This window comes from Phacochoerus africanus, chromosome 2 (assembly GCF_016906955.1).
Source record: "Phacochoerus africanus isolate WHEZ1 chromosome 2, ROS_Pafr_v1, whole genome shotgun sequence".
Lineage (NCBI taxonomy): Eukaryota > Metazoa > Chordata > Mammalia > Artiodactyla > Suidae > Phacochoerus > Phacochoerus africanus.
In genome coordinates this window covers 244,643,243-244,669,142 of record NC_062545.1, presented here as the reverse complement: position 1 = coordinate 244,669,142, position 25,900 = coordinate 244,643,243, and the positions used below count along the sequence as shown (strand labels likewise).

The 25,900-nt window shown below is 41.9% G+C and overlaps 1 protein-coding gene across 1 annotated transcript in view; it reads right to left on the bottom strand.

The window, feature by feature from the left end:
* PLPPR1 (phospholipid phosphatase related 1) overlaps positions 1-22,735 on the bottom strand; it is a 289,032-nt gene extending 266,297 nt beyond the window's left edge. The window contains exon 1 of the mRNA XM_047768052.1: positions 22,381-22,735. The gene's annotated coding sequence lies outside the window, so the exon portion shown is untranslated. The remainder of the gene's footprint in view (positions 1-22,380) is intronic.
* Between the last annotated feature and the right edge of the window lie 3,165 nt (positions 22,736-25,900).

Here is a 25,900-nt window from a genome sequence, read left to right as displayed (position 1 = left end):
AACTTGATCATATTCAGAGTATGAAAAACCCCATTCTGATGAAACCCTCTTTATCCAGTCATTTCAACTAAAAGGGACCCCCAACCTGATGAGCTCAGGTTAAGCAGTCCACATGGAGCCTTTTGTTTACCAAGTGGCCATGCTGTTACTGAGGGGCAGAGAAACAAGCACCTCTGCTCCAGTCCGCCACAGACCATTCCGCCTTTGTGCTCACAGCAGGGCCAAGGGCTCTCCTTACCAGGTTCCTGCTGCTTCAGCTCCTAATGCCTTCCTCAATTCCCATTCTGTATGCTTCATTTTGAGCTGATGCAGCAAATGCACACGATGAGGTTTGCAGCATAGCAAGAGTCAGACTTGAAACAAAGAAGGCTCCATTCATTTTTTTTTATTATTTATTTGTTTGTAATTCTCTCCATCTGCCGATGGTTGAGGATTTCAGTGGCTAGCACTAGGGAAAGGCACTGGAAAAAATCAATTTTCAATAACCTTGGAGACCACAGGGCACTGGATAATAAGCAATAAGTCTTTGTGAAGAACAAATCCTGTCTAAGAGAGGGCTACTGGGTCTGCACAAAGCACAGCTGAAGACAGGTGGGAAGACCTAACAGGAAGATTACACCTTGACTCCAGTAAACCTAAAGCATTTTGGATTCTGTTCCATTTGTCTGTGTCATCAACATACTTCATAAATGTTGTTGGGATCATTTTCTAATACAGGTGAAAGGTGGTGTCTGAAGAAGTGAATACAGAAGAGGGGCTCCAGAAATTATCTTGGGGATTTGAAGACTAAGTAAAAGTCAGGTTATAGAGGGAAATTGTGATTCAACACACACAAGAACATTCAAACTAATCTTTTTTTGTTTGTTTGTTTGTTTGTTTGTTTGTTTTTTAGGGGTTTTTCTGCTGCACCTGCAGCATGTGGAAGTTCTTGGTCCAGGGATAGAACCCACACCACAGTTATGACCTGCACCACAGATGCAATGACACCATATCCTTAACCCGCTGCACCACAAGGGAACTTCCCTCAAACTAATCGTTTTGATATTGAAATATACTATAAATTGGGTTTGATATTTCCCTTTCTAGAGATTATCTGAAATAGCAGAGACTATCTTATGTTCCTGGATTCTTCTAGAATGAAATCCTGTCTTCTCAGCCTGATACACAGGGCCATTTTATAATCAAGTCCCAAAAGACCCTTCAACCTGCATATTTTCCCTACAACTTCCAAATCCTTTATTCCAGCCAGACATAAGTACTTCTTTTTGTATTCATTGATTCATTTATTGGTTCATGTACTCATCCATTTATTCAACATACACACAGCATCTCATATATTTATCTAAACCAGCTTGTAATAGAGTGTTATCATTTTTCATAGAGCAGGGATGTGAATGCTCTGCTAAGGCAGGTAAACTTAATTACTGAAGACATAAAGATTCCATAAGGTAAATTTCCCATGAGGAAAAATCAAGGGTTTTTTTTTTCATGGAATTGACATGGTCTGATTTTTATTTGGGAAGGATAACTCTGAAGGCATTAGAGTAGGTGGGTGGGGTGGAGGAATGGGCAGTAGACACTGAGGTATTTTAATGATCCAAGCAAGGAGTAACAAGAGTATAAATTAATTCTATGGTGATGGGAATGGGGAAACATGGGATCAATATGAGAGATATTTGGGAGGTAAAGTAATGGAGGGCTAGGTGACTGATTGAAAAAGGATATGATGGGGAGGGAGATTCTAAAAGGAGACCTGGGTCACGTGACTGGATAATAGTGGTGCCATGAACTGAAAGGGGAAGTGCAGGAAGAACAGGTTTGTGAAAGAAAATAAATCTTTTTACGCCTTCTGGTTTAGGTACCATGTGACATCCAAGTTGAGATGCTGAGGCTGTTTAACACATGAATCTGGGCTCTTCTGAGCAGAAATATCAAAAATAAATTAATAGAAAGTTTCTATTTTGTTCTGTTCCTATCCTGCCCTTTTATTTTCACCTGAATGATCAAAGACTCTAGATGCTAATATCTTTTTAACACCAACTCAGAAGTATTTGTGAGATAATGAAATACAGACAACTGTTGGGTGAGTAAATTGATACAATTTGCCTGGAGGGCAGGTGAGCAGAATGAAGCTCAGTTAAAAGTGTATCCACCCACGTGATAGATTTTTTTTTTTAAGGCCACAATGGTTTGCAACTTCTCCCATCAGCTGCAATAATAGCACGGGTTTGATCCCTAGCCTGGGAACTTTCACATGCCACGGGCATGGCCAAAAGAAAAAAAAAAAAAAGCAGAGTCTATTTCTCTACTCCTTGAATCTGGGATTGGCCACTCAACTTGTTTTGACCAATGGAACATTAGAAAACATGACACAAACAGAGACTGAAAAGAATTTACACAGTGGGGTTTGCCCTCTCTTACTGCTGGGAAACGTTCCACCACCATGTGAACAAGCCCAGGCTAGTTTCTCACAGGAAGAAAGAGTGTGCAGAGAGAAGCCCCAGCCACCTCGTCACTTCCACCATCTCAGCTGTGCCAGCTGAGGCCCTGGACACCCTAGACTGTGGTGTTCTTGCCACTGTTGACAGCCGGGGTCAGGTCATTCTTTGTTGTATAAGGCTAACCTGTGTACTGCAAGACGTTCAGCAAGAATTCTAGCCCCTACCCACCAGGTGCCAGCAGCACTCTTCCCTCCCTATTATGTTGGCCAAAAAAGTCTCCATACATTGCTAAATGTCCCCTGGGAGGCAAAAATCACCACCATTTGAGAACCACTGGTCTACACTACATTTATTGTCATAGGGAGATATTCCAGATAGAGATTTTATAATAAAAGCAAGCAACATGTGTTATATGTTTATTATGTCATGTACACTAGGGTAAATATTTCATGTGGATTATGCCATTTAATCCTTCCCATAGGCATAAGAAGTAAGTGTTATTAATATCTATATTTTACAGGTTAAGCAATTGAAGTAAAGGAAAGCTAAATATCATGCCCACGTTCACTTAGCTAGTAAATAGTGAAGCAGGAATTGAACTCTGTTCCTAGTTCATTCTTTAACTACCATTTGGAGCCAAGCCATTCAATTCTGACTTCTCACTAGGTAGTAAAACAAAGTATAAAAGAATATGCATATTGTGATATTGTTTTACTTTTTAAAATGAGGAGCACTGTAGGTAGGCATAAAGAAAGCCTGCAAGGGTATACATCAAAATGTCAATCATGATTATCACCATCCAGGTGTTAGAATTACTTAAACTCTTTCTGTATCTCTAAATTTAAAAGTAAACATCTACCTATCTTCAAGGAGGTGCACAGTGAGTGGAGACACGTACACAATAGCTATAAAGCAAGAACAAAAATGAAATAAGCACCAATAGAAGAACAGAGTAAAACATGAACATTAAGTGGAGAATGATTATTTCTGACTGGGAGCATTTGAATAGGAGGGGGAGGATTTTAAAAGGTTCATGAGACAAGAAGGTTTAAGACATGGGAGAAGGAATATGCAGGACATGCTTGTAGAAGGGAAAGAAGTCTTACGCAGCTCAAGCAGGTAGAAGATAAGATGAGGAAGATAGTCTGGGGCCTAATATTGGAGGACATTGAATTCTAAAATGAAGAGGCTGGATTGCATCATGAGCTACTGAAAACTGTTGAGGAATGAGGTGATGGGAATACAGATGAATTTTATATAAAGAGATCAAATAACAGTAGTTACAATGAATTGGAGGGAATGAATTAAGAGGCAAATTAAGATATGAGTGGAAAAGTATAGGCAAAAATGATGACAACACTAATTAGGACAGCCACAAAACCAGAAACAATACAAGGAGCACTGTGTAAAGCAGAGACTATAAGTTCATCAATATAGCATTTAAGAGTAAGATAAGCTAGAAAAGCAGACTGAAAATGAGCCATAGAGACAAAAGGACAAACTAGAAAAGGACTATGTAAAGGAAGCCATGGGAGGAGACAAAGTGAGCCTAGAGAGACAGTAAAGTTTGAAGGAAACATTCTATTGACAAAGGGAAGACTATGGAGTCCAGGTAAGAGCCATGGATGGATGGACAAGTACAAAGACAGTAAAATAAAAGGCTGAGGATGTGGTCACACCGCTGTTTCAGAATTTCATGATCTAGAAGAGGAACAGTTCTAGTTTGCCTAGGATCAATCAATACCACCATTAATAAGCATCAACTTGGATCAATTTTGATTCATACATATGATGCTTTTTATCATTTAGCACTATGATTACAGAGACAAGATCCACTGAGTACTCTCTCTGGGATCCTCTGTCTGCTGGAATCCTCCTCCTATCCTTCTCCACAATACTTCAAAGTCTTAAAATACCCTTCATCCTTGATGCCATCCCTTTACACTTGATTTCTCCAGGAATTTCCAGAAAACAAAGCATTTATTCATTGGGGATATCTTCCTCATACATAACAGGATATCAAAAATTAGACCCAAACCTTATGTAGAAGAACTCAAATACACTTTTTCATTGCTTTTCTGTCTTAAAAATTCATGACTATATGTTTAAAATGCAACCTTCTCTTTGACTTTCCTCCACCTCTCAAAGCAGACATAAATTCCTTCAGTACATAAGTCTTTTGCCGAAAAAGACATTGAGAAGGATTCCAATCAATTTGGAAATCACGAAATTCCTGGAATTTTCTGGAATCTTTAAGGAAGCTCTCATTTTGGTTGTTTGGTTGTAACAAACTCAAAGGCAAACTGATTTTATTTACCATCTTTTTTTAAAAAATAATCAAGACTTTTGTTAGAAACATCACTTTTTAACATACATATGCATAGATATACACATATATACATATACATATGGTTATTTTAATTTTAATACAAAAATTGGATTTTATAACACCCATCACTTGAGAAAGAGTACACTGCAGTCATTAAGAGGGCCAAGTTTTGAGCCAACCCGTAAGAGTTTAAATCTTAGTTCTATCAATAGATATTGGCCTTGGAATTCATGTATCCTCTCTATGCTTTATTTCCTCAACTGTAAAATCTGAATGAAGTAACATGTGTAACTGAGAACAATACCTGGCACATGGTAATCAACGTATATGTTTTAGCTGCTATTATTAATTTATCAAAGGATAAGGAACTTCCCTCCAGATGAATAAGCGTAAAGCCACATTTTTCAAAGTGGTGTATTATTCCAGTTTATTTAGCATAATTTATTCAATGATAAGTATTCAGATGTTTTTCCAGATTTCAGCAACTAAATGCTGTATTTGGGAATATATATATACCCTTCAAAACACATGCCCTCATTTCCTTAGGATATCTTCCCCAGAGTCAGATTACCGAGTGAAAAGGTATGTGCATTTTCAGTTTTGAAAATATTTACCAATTAAATGCTAAAACTATTATAACCCTTCACACAACCATCAGCAGTATACAAAGTGTCTGTTTTCACATACACACATACATACACTTGCCACCCCTGAATAAAAACAATATTTTAAAATTTTACCAGTTTGACAACTTTAAAGTGGTGTCTTGGGTTTTCCTTGCTTTTCTCCATCTACTAGTGAAAATGAACTTCCCTTGATACAGTTATTGGCCATCTGTGTTTTACCTTTTGTGAGTTGTTGCTTTTTTTTTCTCTGTACCCTTTGCGCATTTTACTATTGTCTATTTCTTACCATTTTGTAGCACTCTTTAATTGTATGTTTACTAACCCATTTTATGCCATATGTACTGCTTGTATTTTCCTATCTTTCAAGGCTTTATCATCCATGTACTAATGAACAGCCATTCTTTAGACAGTGGCTCTGAATCAGAATCTTTTCTGGCCTCTGAGGATTTGTGGCTATTGAAGCCTGAGCATTCAATGCAAATGCATTAGGAGATGTGCATGTTTCCTATTATAAAATCAATGCTTCTCAGAATCTCCCTGAAGTGAGACAGCACCACATCAATCTTCATTCTTTACCTGAAGAAGAATAAACCTCTTCCTGAAAAGGGATATCTGGTTCATTCACTACCTCATCGTGAACCCCATTTCTCCAGGACAGCCTTGCATCCTAAAGCATTGTGTTCTCTCTTACTTTATAGAAATATACTAAACTCAGTAAGAAGTGTGTACCCCAAGGGCTCTAGGATCCCTAATTGGTTTTCAATGAGCTCAGGGTAGGCTGGTGCGTCTTACCTCAAACACACTTACTAGATCAAAGATCATGCTATCTCATATCTATGTCTTTTGTCTTCTCAATGAAATTGTAAGCTCAGTTGTCATTTTTCATTTTGCTTTCAGGAGCCCCGATGTTTTCTTGGACACAGAACAAGGCTATTTGGCATTCATCTCTGTGAGTAATGATCTATTTATGGACCTGTTTCTCTGGCACATTTCTCCTGAAATAGTTCTCAAGAAACAGAGAAAGAAGGAGTGAAACTGGGCCAAATGGCTTCCCATGCATGGCAAATAAGATGAAAGGGCAGATGATTCACTCAATCAGTCAGTCAACAAATATTAATTGAGTCTTTTCTATGGAACAGCCTGGGTGCCTACCTACCAACAGTACAATTTGAGGAAAATCACAAGACTCACCTAAGCTAAAAGACCTTCCTCCACAATAAAGATTCAGTTCCTAAAGATCTTAGTAACATCTTAGTCAAATCAGTAAAAAAGAAACACATGAAAGTAATCAAGAGGAGTGAGAAGAAAAAGAAATGGCAGGGCTGCTCCAAGATACAACAGTGTTCAAGACAAACTACAGCTGCAGATGTATTTGGAGACAGAATTAACCTCTAGTATGACCAACAGAAACAGATATATTTCTAAAGCACAAATACTGAGCATCGGGTGATGAGGAAATCCCATGGTTCATACCAGAGAGAAGATTCATGTTGGCTACAATCTACGGTGGGGATGAAAAAATGAAAGGAGAGAAAAACTGAAGTGATACCATCATACAATTTCAGTCGAGACTGCTCAGGCTGAAGAAGGACAGCAAAAATGTGTTCCTGATACAAAGAACAGAATGGACTCCATGGCAGGATGGAAGACAAGTATCCACATTCTACCCAACAAACAACTTGACGAACCCAGTACCTTGGTACACACTGAACCATTCTCTTGGTGATCTCATTTCTCAAAGAATGGATGAACTCATTAAGTGGATTCCTATTCTGTGACTTATTCTAATCAACAGTGATATGGGGTGAAGAAAACATCCTTAAAATAGGAACATGAGAGTTCGTGACAGCCAAGGGGGACTATTGTAAGGATTCCAGAGAAGAAAGGAGCAAAATCCCTTAATCTCAAACTCTAGAAATTAAAAGTTAAAAGGCTAGGTGTACATATGTGAGAGGAAGAAAATCTCAAGGCTAAAAATTGTGACTCAAAAAAGTATACATGACACCTCATGGAGCTGTTAATTAGGTTTAGATGAGATAACGATATATGCATGAAGCAACTGGTATAGTACCTGTCACACAACAATTATGCAATGAATGTTTACTTAAAGTTCCTCATTTTTGAAGTATGGATGAAAATAGCACCTATCTCAGAAGGATGCTGCAAGGATAAATGAGATCATTTAAAAATGTTCTGGACATGTAAGTGCTCAATAAATAGTAGTTATTTTCATCATCATAAAAAAACTATAAATGATTCTGCTTAGGAAGGAAAGGCAAATTATCTAGAGAGACTAGAGTGACTACACAAGGTTGGGTTTCAATAAGCTCCATTCTGAAGATCGCATATAAAAAGGGACACATAAAAGAGATAAATACATTAAAATAAAATAATCACAAGGATTCGTAAGAACAGTAATAGCCAGGATGAACTAAGGAAACGAAGGGTTGAGAAAAAATTAGGGAATAAAAGGGGGAAGGTTAGTGGCTTTGGTAAGAATAAGAGAGTTGATGAATAGGGACACATGATGGAAAAGAAAACAACAAAACTTGATCATTCTTCTGCTGTGGTGGGTGAGGGTATGGACTTGAAAGGTGTCTAGGGGAGGGGTGGGAGTTGTGAGTTAGGGATTAGCAGCAAGAGCTGTCTAAAATGGGCAAAAGAGTAGACAGCAGGAAATGCAAAGGGAAGGTAGCTCAGAGAAAGGGGGCAGAAGACTGGGAAAATATCAAAGGAGAGACTATTCTGAGTGAAGCCCACATGGAGCAACTGATAAGGTGAAGTTTGTGTTTTGCAAGCCCCCAGCGTAGTACATTTCTAAAAACATAAATTTGTTTTAGAATGTATATGCTGGGTTTTGTCAGAGTAAACAAGAGTGTTGGAAGAGCTACATTTTCTTTTGTTCATTTTTGTTTTGTTTTGTTTTCATGGCCATACCCGAGGCATATGGCAGGTGCTAGGGGTTGAATTGGAGCTGTAGCTGCCAGCCTACACCACAGCCACAGCAATGCCAGATTCAAACCACATCTTCGACCTACGCTGGAGCTTGCAGCAATGCCAGATTCTTAAACCACTAAGGCCAGGGATCAAACATACATCCTCACAGACACTATGTCAGGTTCTTAACCCACGGAGCCACAGTGGTAACTCCTCTTTGTTCATTTTTAACATGTCTGTTTCTGAAGGGTGTTGCTGATATTTTGTCCAAGAGTAAGGATAAAAGAAGGCAACTGACATTTATTAAGAATGAACAATGTTTTTGCTGTGGCTGTGGAGTAGGCCAGTAACTATAGGTCCGATTTGACACCTAGCCTGGAAACCTCCATATGCCACAGATGCAGCCCTAAAATGACAAAAGACAAAAAAAAAGAAGAAAAAGAATGAACAATATGCCAGGAGACTTAAAGACAATTCCAGATACTTCTTACAATAATCCTGTGAGAGAGTGTTATGAACCCATTTTTAGATGAGCAAATTGAAGGTCGGAAAGGTTAAATTTTTTGCCCATGTCAAAGCTAGTAAAGCAGAACTGAAAATCATCTGCTGGATTCCAGATCCCATGCTCAGCTCATTATCCTATACTATATGTCTCTGTGGCAGAACAATGATATCATACTTTAAGCATCAGGTTATATAATTACTTACCACCTACATAGCACTGAAGCAAGCCTTTTTCTGAACACATCTTGCTAAAATATGAACAATAATCTGGAGTCTCTGACCCAGCATATTTTTGTTTCATCCTCTCTCTACCCAATGCCCACTTAAGGTTACTGTATTAGACAACAGCTTCCAATTCTCAGAAGCTCAGAGTACTCCCTTTCATTCATGACTCACTCTTCCATTACTCTTCCATTTATTCATCCATTTAACAAACATCTATTCACTGAATGCTCAAATATGTCCAATAATCAAAGAAAAGGAATGTGTCTAGTTTCAACTATGGCCTAACAGACATTAAGACCTCAATAAGCCTGATCAGGTCTTGCCTACTCATCCAGTTGAATTTTCCTGGTGATTTTCACCAAAATGGTTTTGATTTTTCCAACTCTTAGAGGCAAAGGGTATGGGACTGAATTGATGCATTTTAAACACACATCTTTGACAAAGATTCTGCTTCTATTTTAGGTTCATGTGAAATAGCTGATTCCTTCTGAATCAGCTCAGACCTCTCCTTCCTTCGTCTTTGCCACCCTCCTTTTCTGTAAGAAACCCCTTCCTCTACCCACTACTTTTTTAAAATCAAGGATAAGAACCTTCTCAGCTCCTTCAGATAATCTCAGATGCGCTGCATATTAAAATGGGAGCATGGCAAGCATAAAACTTAATAGCTTTAGGTAGTCAATTTGGGGCAAACTAGGTGAAGTGATTCCTTGTATGAATGCCAAACGTGCACTCTGTTTACAACAGAACACTTCTGAGTCATACCAAAAAGAAACGCATCTGATCTTAGGATGATTTATATCCTCAGCCAGCACATGCATTTCCATCTGACTCATACTACAAGCTTTGTTTTTCAGCTGCCAAATGAATAGTAAAAATTTGAGCCTGCATCTCTGGAAGAATTACTTCATTCCCCTTCATTTTCTATAAAATGATGATGCTGAATTACAAATAATGTACTAATAAATGAACACTTTTACAGAATTTTAGAATTTACCTCCTCACCCATTATCTCAAAACAATTCTTTAGAAGTTACCTTTCTCCTCACTTTACAAACAAAGAAATTAAATCTAGAGAGGTTAAGAAAACTCTCAGGTCATACAATAAATGATATCGTCAAGGCTCAGTCTCCAACCTTTGGATGGAAATTTCATACTTTTCACTACATTCCATAATTTCCAAATGGTCTATATGTTCCAGCTCAGGAGCTTGGGGTGGATATGGGATGCAAAGTGTCCAGGAGTGGGGGTGGGAATCATGCCTTAAAGACTGCAGCAGGGGCCATCTTAAATGAGAAAGGTGATGGACAAAGACAAATTCAACAGAAAGGTAGTTCTGGAGAAAAGAGCCATCAGAGGAGAAACTCTCCTGTTTGAAGTCCATACGGAATAATTATTAAGGTGATGTTTAGGTTTCCTCTTCTATGATAATGGAGCAATTATTCTTTCTAATCCACATTTTAATAATACTTGAGCACCTTGACTTACAAAATATTATCCAAGGCATTATAATTTGATAAAAGTTCCTTTTGGTCAAAATGATCATCACTGAAGTTACTGCCATTTCCTAAACTCAAATTGAGAAATAATTTTTTTTTTTGTCTTTTTAGGACTGCATCCATATGGAAGTTCCCAGGCTAGGGGTCCAATTGGAGCTGTAGCCACCTGCCTATGCCACAGCCATAGCAATGCCAGATCTGAGCCGCATCTGCCACCTATACCACAGCTCACAGCAACACAGGATCCTTAATCCACTGGGGGAGGCCAGGGATCCAACCTGCGTTCTGACGGATACTAGTTAGGTTTGTTAACCACTGAGCCACAACAGGAACTCTGAGAAGTAATTCTATTGAAGAAAAAAAAAGTTCTTGTTTCTTCATGTGGTTATGGAGGTTCAGAAGCAAGTTTACTTGAAAACTCAATCTACTTAAAGGTAACTTACCATTATTTCTAGGATGGAGCTGGAGTGGATCTAACACCAGTGAGAGAAAAATGAGGAAAACTTGGTGGGCAGATATTTTCTTTGCTAATAAAGGATGCAACAGGCCAGAAAAAAATTCCTTGACAGAAAGTATCCTTGGGGTGGCACTATGTGATTTCTGGGGAACAAGAGGAAAAATAAGCCCCAGTCTCATGAACTGCCCCCTTGGATGCACTAACAATAAAGAATTTTAAATTCAAGGAAAAGTTTGAGGAACAAAGATTTATAGCAAAACTGAGATCTGAGAGAAAGAGGGGAAAGGTCCCCTCTTGGATGAAGACTAACCTTTGGTGAAAGACTATGGTGAATTTTCTATGCCAGATGCCCCATCAGAAAAGGGGTACATGATATGATAAATTCTATGATATGATAAATTCTGATTTATTCTCTCATGACTTTGACCTTCTTGCAACACCAATCAGTTCACCCAGTTTTGAATGTTTAGATTTCTCTTCTTCCAGCCCTTTTCCTATAAATTCTATTTTCTCCATGTATATAGAGGACAGAGTTTAGGATCTAATCAACCTGCCTCACAACTGGCTTCTCCTGATGACTCTTATATAGAACATCTTTTAAGAATGATTTTAGCATATTCTTTCTTTTAAAACTTTCCAAGAATTTTACATTTCCTTTCCATTAGTTTTGGTAAAATTCTTCTATATAGTTGATATTTAAAGTGAGTGAAAACTTCTACTTAAAGCAAAAGAATTATAAAAAAAAAAATCCAATAACTGCTCCCCATGGAAATCCCCAGAGATCAAGACCTGGGCTCAGGTGTTCAGGCAATGAATGCTACCACACCTTTTACAGCTTCTCCAAGGGAAACTCCCAGGACAACCTCAGGGCAATCCCATCCTCCCCGAAGCTGTCTCTGGTTGCTGATCACACAGATGCAAAAAACCACTCAGAACACATGTCAGCATTTCACCCACAATCCGAGTCACTGATTAACTAACTTCATACTTAAAGATGCCAAGGTGGCAAGATTTCCTATACAAATGTACATTTCTTCACTAGAGGGTCACATATAGAAGTCAGAAGGTGCACATGCTAAATGTTCTCAGTTTTCCAGATTTATTTTCCTTATAAATGCACAGTTTGTGTTCAATATGCTCAATTGTTGGGGTGCTATACAATGAGTCTATATAAAATGAAGTTGGATTTCTTGGGCAGCATTTAATTTCATCTTCCACACAAGCTGTACCCCTTAACCCAGCCATCTGGCCCCCTGCAGCAAAAGGGAAGCAGAATCTGACTCAAACCAGAAGAAAGTTTTAATGTTTCAAGTTGTCCACAGTGAAATGGTGTCTTTCCTGCAAAAGTAAGCCCACCACCAGAGACTCCTGTGTCTGAGAGCCAGTGGCTCCAACTGAGACACTTGTCCCTCATTCAGAACAATCCTGAGTTCCTTTGTTCCCTCTTCCAGGTGTGAGGGCTGCTTTGCAGTCAGGTGTGACAGAATCAGCTTAATAGGCTAGAAACCAGCCTGTCATGACAGGCTCTCCAAGCACCAGCTGTGGGACCTTGGACAAGTCACTTAACCTCTATAGACCTCAATTTTCTCATCAGAAAAAAATAAAACAATTGAAACGGACTATCCTTTCCAGCAATCCCATGAATCAAGGAGAATTTACAGCCATTGCTATTCATGAACTTCAAATTAAGTCCCCTTATTATTTTATCTCTTGCTAGATGGATGATGAGCTCCAGTAGGTTGCCCCTAAAAGGAGCTCAGAAAATATTTTCTCATTGACTCTATCTACAATATATATAAGGACAGATGGCCAAAGACCCTAAGATATGTCAGCTGAGCTCCATTTTAGGACAGAAAGCAGCATTCATCCTATTTATAGAATAGTAATATTTACCAAATGTTTAATAATCTAAAGAAAATGCTTTCATTTGAAATTATAACTAAAAGTAAATGATAAAATAATATATAAAGTATAACCCCATCTTTTTAAAAAAGAAAAAGAATAACATATATAAGTATTAAAGGACCAAAAATGTAGGAACATACACTAAACAACTGGCAGTGGTTTTCTGGGAAAAAGGCTAGGGCAAAAATAATGACTGATTTTTACTTTCCACACCATGCACTTCTTTACATCTGCATTTTGTATAACACTGCAGTACATATATAATTGGTTAGGTTTTTTGATTGCTAAAACACTCTATTTGTTCCAAACTAGTCTGCCCAGGAATTGTGTCACATGTTACATGTCAGCCCATGTAAAAAACTAAACCCAAAAGATTTTCTCAAGCCTGAGCCATTGCCTTGCTTTTACACTTCAGAAAAAAAGGACACAGAGATACGATGTTTTTTCCAGTTAACACAGTGTGAATGAAAAGGTCTTACTTTTTTTTTTTTTTTTTCCAGTCTTGTGACCCCAGGAGAGAAGGCTGTGGGCTGGTTATTGGAGCATTTGAGTGTGTAGCTTTGCCTGGAAGCAACAGTGAGCAAAAACTAGGAGAGAGGAAGTGGGAATATGATAAAACATGCTCAGCTTATACAGCTCTGAGCTCAACAGCATTACTCTCCACCAGATTTTATTTCTTGTTAATTATATCCAATTCCACTTGATTGCAGCTTTCATTGAATTTAAAATGTTGGGGGTTGGGGTCACTGCTCCATGGCTACTCAACAGAAACGTCAATAAAAGAGCACCCCAGAAACCCTTGACCATCAGCTGTGCAAATACATTACCCCTCATCTGGACGGATTTGCTCCAATAATTATAATCACCTTTTTCATCATTCTGTGTGTGTGAGCATTTCTGGAACACTTGATGCCATAATAGCCAAAGAAAAAGCCCTTTCTAATATAATGGAGGTAATATAAAATATGTGTTCATGTGTCATGTAAAAATTTATGACATACACACACAAAGTGTATTTATCCTATGTGTGTGCAACTCTGCTTTCTGTTGTTACTGGTGAATGGGAAAAGATAAATGTACTGTAGAGGGAGGGAGTAATGGCAGAGATGCGAACTGACTACTGATTTCTCATCCAGCAAACCCAAACAAGCTTGTGAAGCGCTGGCCCTAAGGCTTTGATGATAGCAGGAGGTGATGAGGTGATATGTCACCCCAAGTCTTGGAGAATCAGAAGGATGAAGTTGGATGAGTGCAGTCTTTGAACTCAGACCTGGGTGTGAATCCAGCTCCAGCTTTGAGAGCGTGGTAAGCTAACTCACCTTCCTGAGACTTGGTTTGCTCAACTGTCAGGTGGAGATATAAACACCTATTCCAGCATGCTGTAGAAATTAATGAAATAACATAGGTAAAGCCCCTTCTAGACTTGATAGTAGTACCTTGGATGGAATTTAGCAGATACCCCCCTCAAAATTCCCTCTCTTTATCTCTTTTCCTCCTTTCCATTAATGCTTCTTTTCCTTCCTTTCCTATTCTGGGGACAGAAATGGCCAATTTTTTTAAACTTCAGATCTCAGATCTTCAAAATAGGCCAGTGGTGCCATAAGCCAAGACCCACAAAGTTGATGAGTGGAATGATTTTTTCCTTTTTCCACCTTGTGTCTTCAAAAAAAACTCAAAAATATGCATAAGTAATGACATACATAAACTTATAAATGAAGACAATCTCTACACTGTCCCTGAGATAAATATATAGGGAGATGATAGAGTTTCTTTCAACTTTTACTTTTTTCCTTTCGGCCTTGATTTTATGCTATGAATGTAACATTTACTAATTAGCAGATCAGCCAGGTCATGAAACGTTTATTAACAGCTCATACCCCCATGTTAAATGGTGTTTCCTTTGATACCTTCAATTAAGGCCTATGCCTTCCATAGTGTAACTGCATTCTTACACCAGTGTTGAAGGCTAAGAAGTGGCAAGAGCAGAGCCAGGACTAGGGTGAGGCCAGAAAGGTACTTACACTGGGCATAAAATGTAAAGGGATTGCCTGCAAACTCAGTAATCAGGATAAACAATATTTCAATGCACTACTTAAGAAAATCAACATGAATGCAAAAAAAAAAACCCATGATGAACAAAACTTCAAAATTTTAAATAAAGGCAGGAACCAGCCCTGAAATTACAGGACCCTGCCTCCCTCAGTCTGCCCTGATCTAGGCCCTGGTAGACGCTGCAGCTGAAATCAGGAGCTGGGACTCTGGTCCCAATTCTCACCCTGCTTAGCTCCCTGGCCTCAGGTGAGTCACTGAATCTTTCCGGTTCTCAGTCTCCTCATCTTGTTTCTCTTGGGATTCTGATTAGAAAATTTCCGGTGAACCCATGAACCTGAAAATCATACGATTTTCTATAACATGAAACTGTATTATTGGGGAATCCGTAATGACTCAAAAGAACAAGATTCATTCCCTGTCATTCAATCCAAAATGAATTACACTCAACCCGATCAATTACTATGTGACACACACTACATTAGGTGCTGCAAATACAAAGTTGAGGACCACAGAAACACATAGAAATGGAAGCTAACTCTAGTACTAAAAAGTCAGGACAACCTTCCCTAGAAAGTGACTCTGACTTAAAGGACCAAGGAGTTAGGCAGGTGGAGGCAAGGAGGAAATTCCAGAGAGAACAGCATGGCCAAAGACCTAAAGGTAAAAGAGAAAAAGCTCAGTTGGAGAACTGCAATAAGTTTAATTTGGCTGAAACATAAATAGGATGGATGAAATAAACAAATAAAAATCAGTCTTTGATTACAGAGCAATCATAAAAGTACCTCGCAGAGTGTAATGCAAAGAGCACTGAGTTATGGTCAAATCTAAGCTCCAGTCACTGCCCTGCTGCCAACTAGCTAGATGATGGGCCTTCCATATCCACTGGGGATTCTATTTTAGAACACAGTACAAACTTTTCTAGGAAGATGAAAGCCTCTTAATTCTCAAAGAATGATGCAAACCTCACATTTGAGATATTTAGAGTTTATATCCCTCAGTACCACAGCAATGCTATAATTAATACAATTTGCTAAACAGCTAAGTAGCTGTTGTGTGATGCCCACAAGCCTAAAGAACATGAGGACCAGCTTAAAGACAAGCGAACTTTCATGTTCCCCAGACAGGCATAAGGAAGAGGGAATAAGGCACATGCTGTAGGTAGACACACCCAGCACAAGCCCACCCTACCTGGGCTTATGACAGTGGTCAGCTCCTGCAATATTTGTATTGGCTGATTTAATTCCTGCACTTAGGAAAATGTGATTAGAGCCAGCTATTTATTAACCAAACAAAATGATTTTTAAGCAAACACTGGGGGACCCTATCTCTAGGGTCCTGAACATAAAAACAAAAAAACACTTTGTTTTTAACCTCACTGTTGTCACACATAATACCTACCACTTATTGAGCACTTACTCTGTGCCAAGGTCTACAAATATTAACTCCTATAATCCCCAAAATTCAATGTGATGGGTTAAGATGGTTATCTCCATCTTAGGAGCAGGAGAAATTTGAAGCACAGAGAAATAAACTGTGTGTTCGAAGATGCATAGCTGGTAAGTGACAGAGCCACAATTCAAACAGAACCTATGTACCTCCAGAGTCTGCTCTCTGTGCTAGATAAACAAGGTTCATCCCCCCTACATGCCCCAGTGACGTCCTCAGAGTACAGCACTCAGAGGTCCCTTACGTTTCCAGGACACTCGGGAAGTGAATTCTCTGGGCTTTGGTAAGCATCTCAGTCGTTTTTTGGGTTCTGGGGGAGAAGAGCATGCCCCACATCTGTCCATGCTCCTATAGAGAGACTTCCTTCCTCCTCCATCTCTTCTCTTCTGCTCACGTTCCCCATACCTTTTCTCCTTAGACACCAGCACTCGCCATCAGCTCCCCCGTGATGAAAACAGCAGTTCAGGCTCTCTGCTCCTTCTCCCTCGGTCTCCAAACTCTTTCCCCCAGCCACCTTCACAAATGACTGATAGGTACACCTTGCCTGAATTTTCTTACCTCTCATTCCCCACTGAACTCCCTGAGATACGACTTCTGAACACGTGCTGTCCTAAAATTGCTTTCTCAACAGCACCAGTGAACCCCTTTTCACTGCTTTTTGTAGTTCCCTACTTTCAATCTTTTCAACCTCTCCTCATGGAAAACCATCCTGGTCATTTACATCTTGGATGAGCAGAAACAATTTGTAGAATTATTAAAATGGGCTTGGAGACCTGATTCTGCCACTTCCCAGCTTGGTAATTTTGGACCAGCTCTTGGAATCACTCCATCTCCACCTTGGCTGTCAGACAGAGAAGGGAACCACATTCGATGTGGGGACTGAATGAGATTCCACATGGAGGCACTCAGGCAGGCCTGAGGCACAGGGGGGACTGCATCTCTGAAGTCTGACCATCGCTTCTCATGATTCTCTTAGGCATCTGCTTTCACACCAGTTCTTCCCCCATCTTGTCTGAGTACTCTATGGTACGCATCTCTCTCCTGAATCCCTGCTTTTTGCTAAATGCTGAGATTCAGTCTTCGGCTCTATGGTTTCCTGCTCTCCATCCTCTCCCTTAATAAAAACAGTAGTTGATACTTACGGTGAAATCACTACATGCTGGCTACACTACGAGCTTTCTAGGATCTTCCATTATAACCCCAAAATTAGTTCCCCACAAGACAGCATTGAGCCTTTCACTTTTCTGAGCTAACCATCCTCCCTATTCCTCCTTTCACCCAGCTACCAAAGTTTAAACCCAAAGTGCTATCCCTGATACACCTTCTCTTTTACCCCACAGTCAACCTGAAAACAAATACTCATGTTTCATCCATTCTGACATCGTGCTGGGATTTTAAGATTGGAACTCAACAACCTGTACATTTAAGGTTTGTGCACTTCAAAAAAAGTAATGAAAAATTTGTTTTTTGCACTTACAAAAAAAAATTTGAATGCAATATGCTCAGGTTCGGTTCAGTAAGGGATCTGGTTCATAGAGCTGCGTGGTTGATGATGGGAACAAATACAGGTGTTCTGGCCCTCATCTCAGGTGCCAAGATGCTATGTGCTCTGTAAATGAGATCCCATGGCTTACAAATTCCCTGGCCCAAGATTACCTTAAAAGTTTGAGCGAAGTACATGAAATCAGAAAATTCTGACAATTAAGGAACAAAATAAAGAGGATTCATGTTTACTGTCAGTCTACTATGCATCAGGAACTATGCTAAATGCTGTTGTTTCCAAAATGAGCCAATGATAGCATTTTTTAGATAGAAAAAAAATGTGATGTCACAATGCTGCTTTTTTACTGGCACTTCAGAGGACAGTTGTACATAGAGGTAGTTTCCCTGGGTCATTTAGGGCACGGACCTCCCCAGTGCTGACCCCCTTGGAGAAATGGAAGCCGTGATTTAGCTTCTACTGTTCTAATGCAGGAATCATTGCTTTATGACTGGATTTCTCATTCACTGACTTAATCATTCATTCCACACATACTTATTGAGTTCCTACCCTGTACCAAGCCTGTAATGAATGCTGCACATGCAGCTGTGATGACCTTTCCCTCCAAATACAGGAAAGAGCTACACAAGTGAATGGTGAATGCTGGGAAAGTAGAAGGTGAGGTGGGGGCACAAAGAAGGAGGGCGCCTCCCTTTTCCTTTTTGGCCATGGCATGCACCAGCCTAATATGCGATCTCAGTTCTCAGACTAGGGACTAACCCCAGACCACAGCGGTGAAAGCTCTGTATCCTAACCACCAGACCACCAAGGAACTCCTAAGGTGGCCCTTCTTAAATGAACAAAGTTTACTTTCTCACTTGTCTCCCGATACATCTCCTCCTCTCTACCCCCACTGCCACCATCCTCATCACTTCACACCTACATTTCCACTCTCAGCTCCCTGCCTCCAGTCTCACCACCTTCAGTCCATCCTCCACTCTCCGGTCACAGCCATCTTTCTCTGCTGCACATCTAAGCAGGTCTCAAGCTCTCTGGACCAGCAAGCTCTCTCTCTCCTAGCCTTTCAGATGAAACTGAAGCTCTGTTGCTTGGTATATTTCCATGCACAGTTGATCTCTGCCTAACTCTCTGGCCCAATGGTCTGCTACTCCACAGAACTGAGAACCCACACACCTCCCTGCAGCCACACAGATAACTTCCACTTCTCATATAGTTATTTGTTTTGTTTTGTTTTGTCTTTTTAGGACTGTACCCACGACATATGAAAGTTCCCAAGCTGGGGATCAAATCAAAGATACAGCTGCCAGCCTACACCACAGCTACAGCAAGGCCAGATACAAGCTTCATCTGCAAACTTCACCACAGCTTGCAGCAACACTGGATACTTAACTCACTGAGCAAGGCCAGGGATCGAACCTGTGTCCTCATGGATACAAGTTGGACTCATTACCACTGAGCCACGACAGGAACTCCTACAGTTTTTTCCTATCTGGAAAGCCACTCTCTTTGTATGTTGAAGACTTAACTCACCTCAACCACCCTAAGAAACCTTCCTGATCTTCTTACCTTCCTTTAGGTGGATGCCCTCCCTTTGTGCTTCCAGAGCATCCTGGGCATACTCCTGCCCAAACACTTGTTCCATGGCATTAGCTGTTCAATAGTGTCACCTAGCTGCTGTTCAGCTCTGTATCCACACTCCAGCACACTGTGCTCTAGCCACAAGGGATGGCTCGTAGTTACCCCAACTCATCTGGCATGCTCACACATTTCCTCTGCCTGGAATGCCCTTTCTATCCTTTCCTACCTGGTAAAAGATGATTAATTTTTAAAAAAATATCTCAAAGACTCTCTAGTCAAATCCCTCAGGAGAAGGAAAAAAAAAATCACTTCCATGTCCCTACTATTGGCACTTGATCTACACTACAATTATAACCGTTAATCAGATTGCATCATAGTTAACTAAATACCTGTTTTTCCAGCCATGAAAGCTAAAACTATTTTTCACTTTATTTTTCTACAGCCTCCCGCACATAATAAGTGCTGATTTGTGTTTTCTGCATGTTGAGAAATGCCAGGAAGGGGGGTGGAGTACACAGCATGCATGTAAAGAGCTCACAGGACAGTACAAACCTATCTTACTCTCTGATTATTTCATGTGTGTTAATCTTGTATTGACAGCTGGATTATAAGCCCTCTGAGGACCAAAACAATGTTATACATTTTTATATGACCTCCAATGCCAAATATGGGACAGGTGATCAATAAGTCCTTGAAAAGAGAATCTGAATATAACCAAGATGAATTGAACTTGCAGATGTAGGAAGAATAAATAGATGATAAAGAGAAAATAGAGCTCCAGTAAAAGTCAAAAAATAATCTTAATATTTTCTTGCCAAGTTTTGCAACGAAAATGATGTGAATATTCACCATAAAATAAAAAGGGGCATATGCTGCCAATTATATCTAAACCCCCACTATGCCAATTTTAACAACATTTCTGGAAAGGTCTTTACTTCAATAGTTGTTTGAAAAATGTAAAGAAGAAAAAACTTTCAGACTTCTATCTTACTAAATGCTTTTTTAAAATCATAAAAGTAAAGCTGTTTTAGTAATATACAGCCTTTTCCAAATCCCCTTGGTTTTGGGTTTTTTGTTTTTTTTTTTTTCCTTTCTCAAAAATTTCTTCACCTTTGGCAATGCTGCCTTTTGAGTCAAGGTTTCATAAGTGAACTTTCTTAACTAGCATCCTATATATCATGCTCTCTCCCATTTAAAAGAAGTTAAAAAATGTTTAAAATTTAAATTTAAAAAGGTCCCAGAGCAGTAGAGATGGCCTTTGCAAGTCATCTTAAAGAAAAGGGAATACCCATAGTCCATAGTCACAAGTACTGGATCTGAGCTTCTAGTGTTTTCTCTTCTCAGCATTAGCTTGGCTGCCAGGCTCCCAACATAACTCTCTTACAAATTCAAAGCTCCTGAGGAAGAGAACCCCCCACCCCCACCAATATACCTGTCTGCCCACTTGCACCTTCCAGGTATGAACAAACTGCCAAGACAGAGAAACTTTCACACATGGCATTTTCTAGACTTACAGAACTAATTTGCGATTGTGTTAAAGGTTAGTTCAGGAATAGCCAAGTCTTTTATGCTCCAGATGTGACAGTCCAGAAATCTCCAAATTAGAATTCCACCAGATAAATAAAGCCACCAACCACATAAGAAGTAGAAAGGGTATAGGAATTGCTCGAAGGATGCAAGGGTACCTGGCTTCCCAGCCAACCCCTTCCGGCTTCAACTGGCCTCTAGTCACTCCTCTCCTAAATGGCCATCATCTATCCTTCTTCCAGTCCCCTTTGTCCCAGTCCTGGACTCCACATGCTGACCCAGTCTCTGCTGTTTCAAAGGACCATTAGATTGAGGCTATTCCCAGGGGCCTGCAGGCGCTCTGTACTCCCAGACCCCGCCCCAAAGGAACTGGCGTTTTGGGGAATCCTTTTCTCAGGACCTCTTCCCTGGGACCGAAGAGATATTCAGAAAGGTGCCTATCCTCCAGCTAGATATCAGGCTACACAATCTCTCCCTTGAAAGAGGTTAAAAGGAAAAATGGTATCCCTACAAAGAAAAATAACCCAGAATCCTCCACATATTCCACATGTGTGTGTCATAAAACCCCAGGGCAAAAATTAAAGCCCCAGCTTCTCTGGCTGCAGCCGCAGCCACAGCAGCCCAGCCTAGCTCCCAGCGCTGCCGCCCCAGTGTGCGTGAAGACGGCGCCTTCCCAAGGGAAGAGACATCCCTGCGCCCAGCGTTTCTAGGAGGTGATTATGGCAAGCCTTTTAGTAACTCATCATTCATCCCCGCACTGACCTAAGCCTCACCCCGGCGCCTGTGGCACTGGCGCTGAATGAGAAATCCAAAGGCTGCCCCTCCAATTCTCCAGGTGACACCCCCCCCCAACTATGATGAGCCTAGAGTGCAGGGTGGAGGAGGAGGAAAGGATGACAGGTGCCCACGCCTGAGGGAAAATCAAAGGCAACTGCTTACAGCTAGGGGTGAGAAATCCCAACCCTCGCCCGGGCGGAAAGACTTGGCACCATCTACCTGCAGGGCGCCCACCCCGACCCGCCCCCCGCGGCCCCCGCACGCGGGCTGGGGTCGCAGCCCAGAATGCAGCCTGGAGGGTGGAACGGGACGGAGGAGCCTCCACGCCCCCTTTGTCTCCACGTTTCCCAAATGACAGGGGAGGAAAGTTTACGAGCAGGCAGGATGTAGCTTTCCGCTGGGTCAATCTGACACCTCTCAGGCAGCGACCCTTTCTGGGATCGGCTCTCCCGCTGCACCGCCCCGGCACCGCCTTCATCTGCACCTGGATGCCCGAAAGCCGGGTTGAGCCACCTGCGCCGCCGCGTCCGGCCGCCCGGACGTCCCGGAGGGGCCAGCGGCTGCGGACTACCCACTCACCGCTCTAGGTGAAGCGTCCTCCCTTGCGCCCTACTGGGCCGTCCGGCTCCCGGGAGCAAGGTGCATTCAGGCAGCTGCTGGAGACACGCTCCCCGGGTTCTGCTGCATTCCGCCTGCGTGGGAGATGGAGCCGGCGAGCGCGCGGCGCGGGCGTGTACGAGTGTGTGTTTGTGCGAGTGAGTGTGCGTGTATGTGTGAGAGTGTGTGCGCGCGCGCATGGGGCGGGGGTGCACGGGATCACCGATCTCCCTCGGCGCCCATCCCGGCTCTGCCTCCTCCTCCGCCTCTTCCTAGCGCTGCGGCTTGCACAGGGTCCAGGTTTCAGGATCTCCTGTTTGTTTAATGAAAGGAAGGAGCAAAAGGCTGGCGGAGGAGGGGGCGGAGGTGAGGAGGCGGGAGAGGCGGGGGAGGGCGTCGGGTTGCGCATGCTCAGAGGGGGATCCTGAGCGCTCACTCCCCAGCGCAGGCAGAGCACGGAGAGCGAGCTCGGGGTGGAGGGGAGCTAGACTGCACTTCCCGCCCCTTCTCCCCACCCCCAGCTGCAGGGGGCTAGGCGGGATTCCCGGAAGGCAGCTGGGAAACCCAAACGCAAAGGTGCGCCTTGCATGGGGACTCCCTGGCTCCCGCGATTCCCAAAGCCCGTGGCGGGATCCCGACCCATCCTAGGAGACAGCTTCAGCTCGGAGTCCTCGCAACGCCTGGTTCTCTCGGTGTGTTTTAGTGCTTGCGCCGGGGTACCGGCGGACCACTCTGTGGCCTCTGCGCTACGGGGGATCCGCGTGCATGTCTCCGGTGGTACAGGAGGAACTACGGGCAGCAGGTCGAATCTGAACTAAAACGAGTTTCCTGGTCTGTGCTGCTTTCTTCCTCCTCCCAACTTGCACTCTGTGAAGAGCACAAAAACGCAGCTGTCCACTCGGGTCCTAAAACAGGTTTGCTGGGGTAAGGATGGGGAGAGGCACACAAAAACCGTCTTCCAAGAACAAAGTGGAAGTGGAGGGAAGGTGAGCCTTGGAGTGCTCCAAACTCAGCCGCCTTTGGTGAAGGGGTTAGATGGAGGAGACATTTGCCCTATTCAGGAAGGCCAGAAGAACAATAGAGCCATTGTCCCCCTTGCCTTGAATGCCAAAGCAATTCTTTATAAGTGGGGATTCTGGCTACTTGGTAAAGTGTAAGAACTGCCAATGAAAAGAAAGTCCAGTAAGAGAACCTGAGCCTGCAGGGGCGGTGGCACAGTAACCTGAGGCCAGGGGAGTCACTGGCTGAGATGCTTTGCTAGGTGAGTGGTTTCGCCTATGGAGTGGAAACTTTTTTTTTTTTTTTTCCTTTGGTGAGATTGTTCTATGAGCAAAACTAGCTGGTGGTTAGGACCCATTGAAGAGCTTCTGTTTTCAACCTTCTCCATATTTGATCACCATCTTTCCCTCCCATTTTCTCTGCTACAGAAGAAAAGCCATCCCAAGCAGGGAACTCCTTGTAAAGATATTATGACCTCCTGTTTGTTCATTTTTGGTCCCTCTAGAAAAGATATCATGACCTCCTGTTTGTTCACTTTTGGTTCCTCTACTTTTTGGTCATCCCAGTATTAGAGGGATAGAAGACAGCCTATTCTGTGCAAATCTCTTCCAAGCTTTCATTACGGATCACCTCTGAGCACTTCTACTATGCAGTGCAGGCAGCAGATGCCTTCCTGCTGAACTCTGACCCCTGTCCCATTCATCTTCCCAATAATAATGCCAAGTGACACTAGAACAGCAGGACAATTAGATCAAACCCTAAAGCACACTTGGAGGAGAGAAAACAGCATGTCAAAATACCACCCACAAAAGCAAAGTTTAGGAGAAAAGACATGGGGGGGGGTTAAAAAGCAAAAGTGCCCTGGGTGTTAGTGGCCTGTTCCTTCACTCAGCAGTTCCTCAAAAAGAGTAGAACTGCAGTATCTCTTTGTTTACAGGACAATGGGTCTGAGTCTGCCCACCAGGTAGAAGAGATCAGGTCCTTCTGAAAAGCAGCAGGGTCCCTAGAGTGAACAGCTCACCCCACTCACCATATTTGGGGCTCCTACTTCCATGCCGATTTTTTCTCAAGCCTTCCCCTTGGCACCAGGCTTCTTGGAAGGCATCCAAGACAGATCTGCTTGTATCACTTTCCCTTCATAACAATGACTAGTGTTCACCAGAATCTCAGGGTGTTGGCATTGGTAGGGCCTTGAGGCATGAAAGCCATTCTCTCTTACCTGGCACTGTGTAAGCCCAAGGTGAGTATGGGCTCTGAATCCAAGTAGTAGATGGACCTGGGACAGAGAAAGGGGGTGAGGGGGGAGTGCAGGTCTCAACTTTGCAGACCCCTCAGTCAGTTGTAGGGTACTGAGGCCCTTCCTCCAACGCTGCCTGGACAGGCAGCACTATCAATGTTGTCTGTACCTGCCCCTGGGTGAGGAGGAAAGGCATGCCCCTCCCCTGATGCCCATGTTGTCAAAGCTCTAATAAGGTCAAGGAGACTTGATACATTTGGAATTGCAAATTAGGTGGGATCCCTTTATGGTGCTGCTATTAAGAGGGTGCACAGCAGTTCTGGAAGAGATTTTTACTGCTTGTGGAGAGTGGGGCAAGTACCAGTGACACTCAATGAGATAATGTACATAAAACACAGCACACAGTGCCTATTACACAGCAAGCTCTCTGCAACTTTTATTAATTTGGTTAACATTTTCATTATTATGATGTTTTTTAAAGGCTGGCTGTTGTTGCTACTATCCCCCCCTCCCCCACCACATGCTTAAACAAATAAAACAGATGAAAACCAACTGCCTTCCAATTTTCCTTTTGTTCCTCCATCACCCCCTCACAATCACCCTGATCACTGAGGTATTCAAATCCACGAAGTGAAAAGCTTGCTCTAAAGCTGTGTGGCAGTGTGAATGGCGAATAACCCCAACCCTCACCCTTTCATACTTAGGTCCAGACTCAAGTGGGAGGTAGCATAGGTTTTCAGTAACACATGCCCAAGGCACTTTTTACCACTCACACCTCACAGGGATTAAGGACCCCTCCTGTTTGGCAGTCAGAGTCTCCTGCTGTAATGCTCCACAGACATTGGCTAACCAGGCTTTGTATTTTCACTTTTTTTTGCCTTCCTTCTAATTTTAGCTATCTAATGTGTTACTCCTCCTAGGTAACAGAATGCCCGAAGCCAATTAATATGCACAAATCTGCAGATGGTTTTGAGAGAAATTGATGGTAAGAATCTCAGAGGCTGCAGATATTTTTCAACACTCCTTAAATTCAGATTTCAGCCTTAGCAGTCATCCCCCTACCCGGTGAACAATTCCTAAAGTTTGCACCTCTCTCCACCAACAAACAACCACATCCTATATCAGCAAAATAACTGAGTATTGTTGCCTGGCTATGTATGAATTTTGCAGGAGAGAAGTAGCTATTAAATATTTTAAAGAACTAGCTGTTCAAATATAGTATCAATATAAAAAATACAAAATTAATAAAAACCAGTAATAGATACA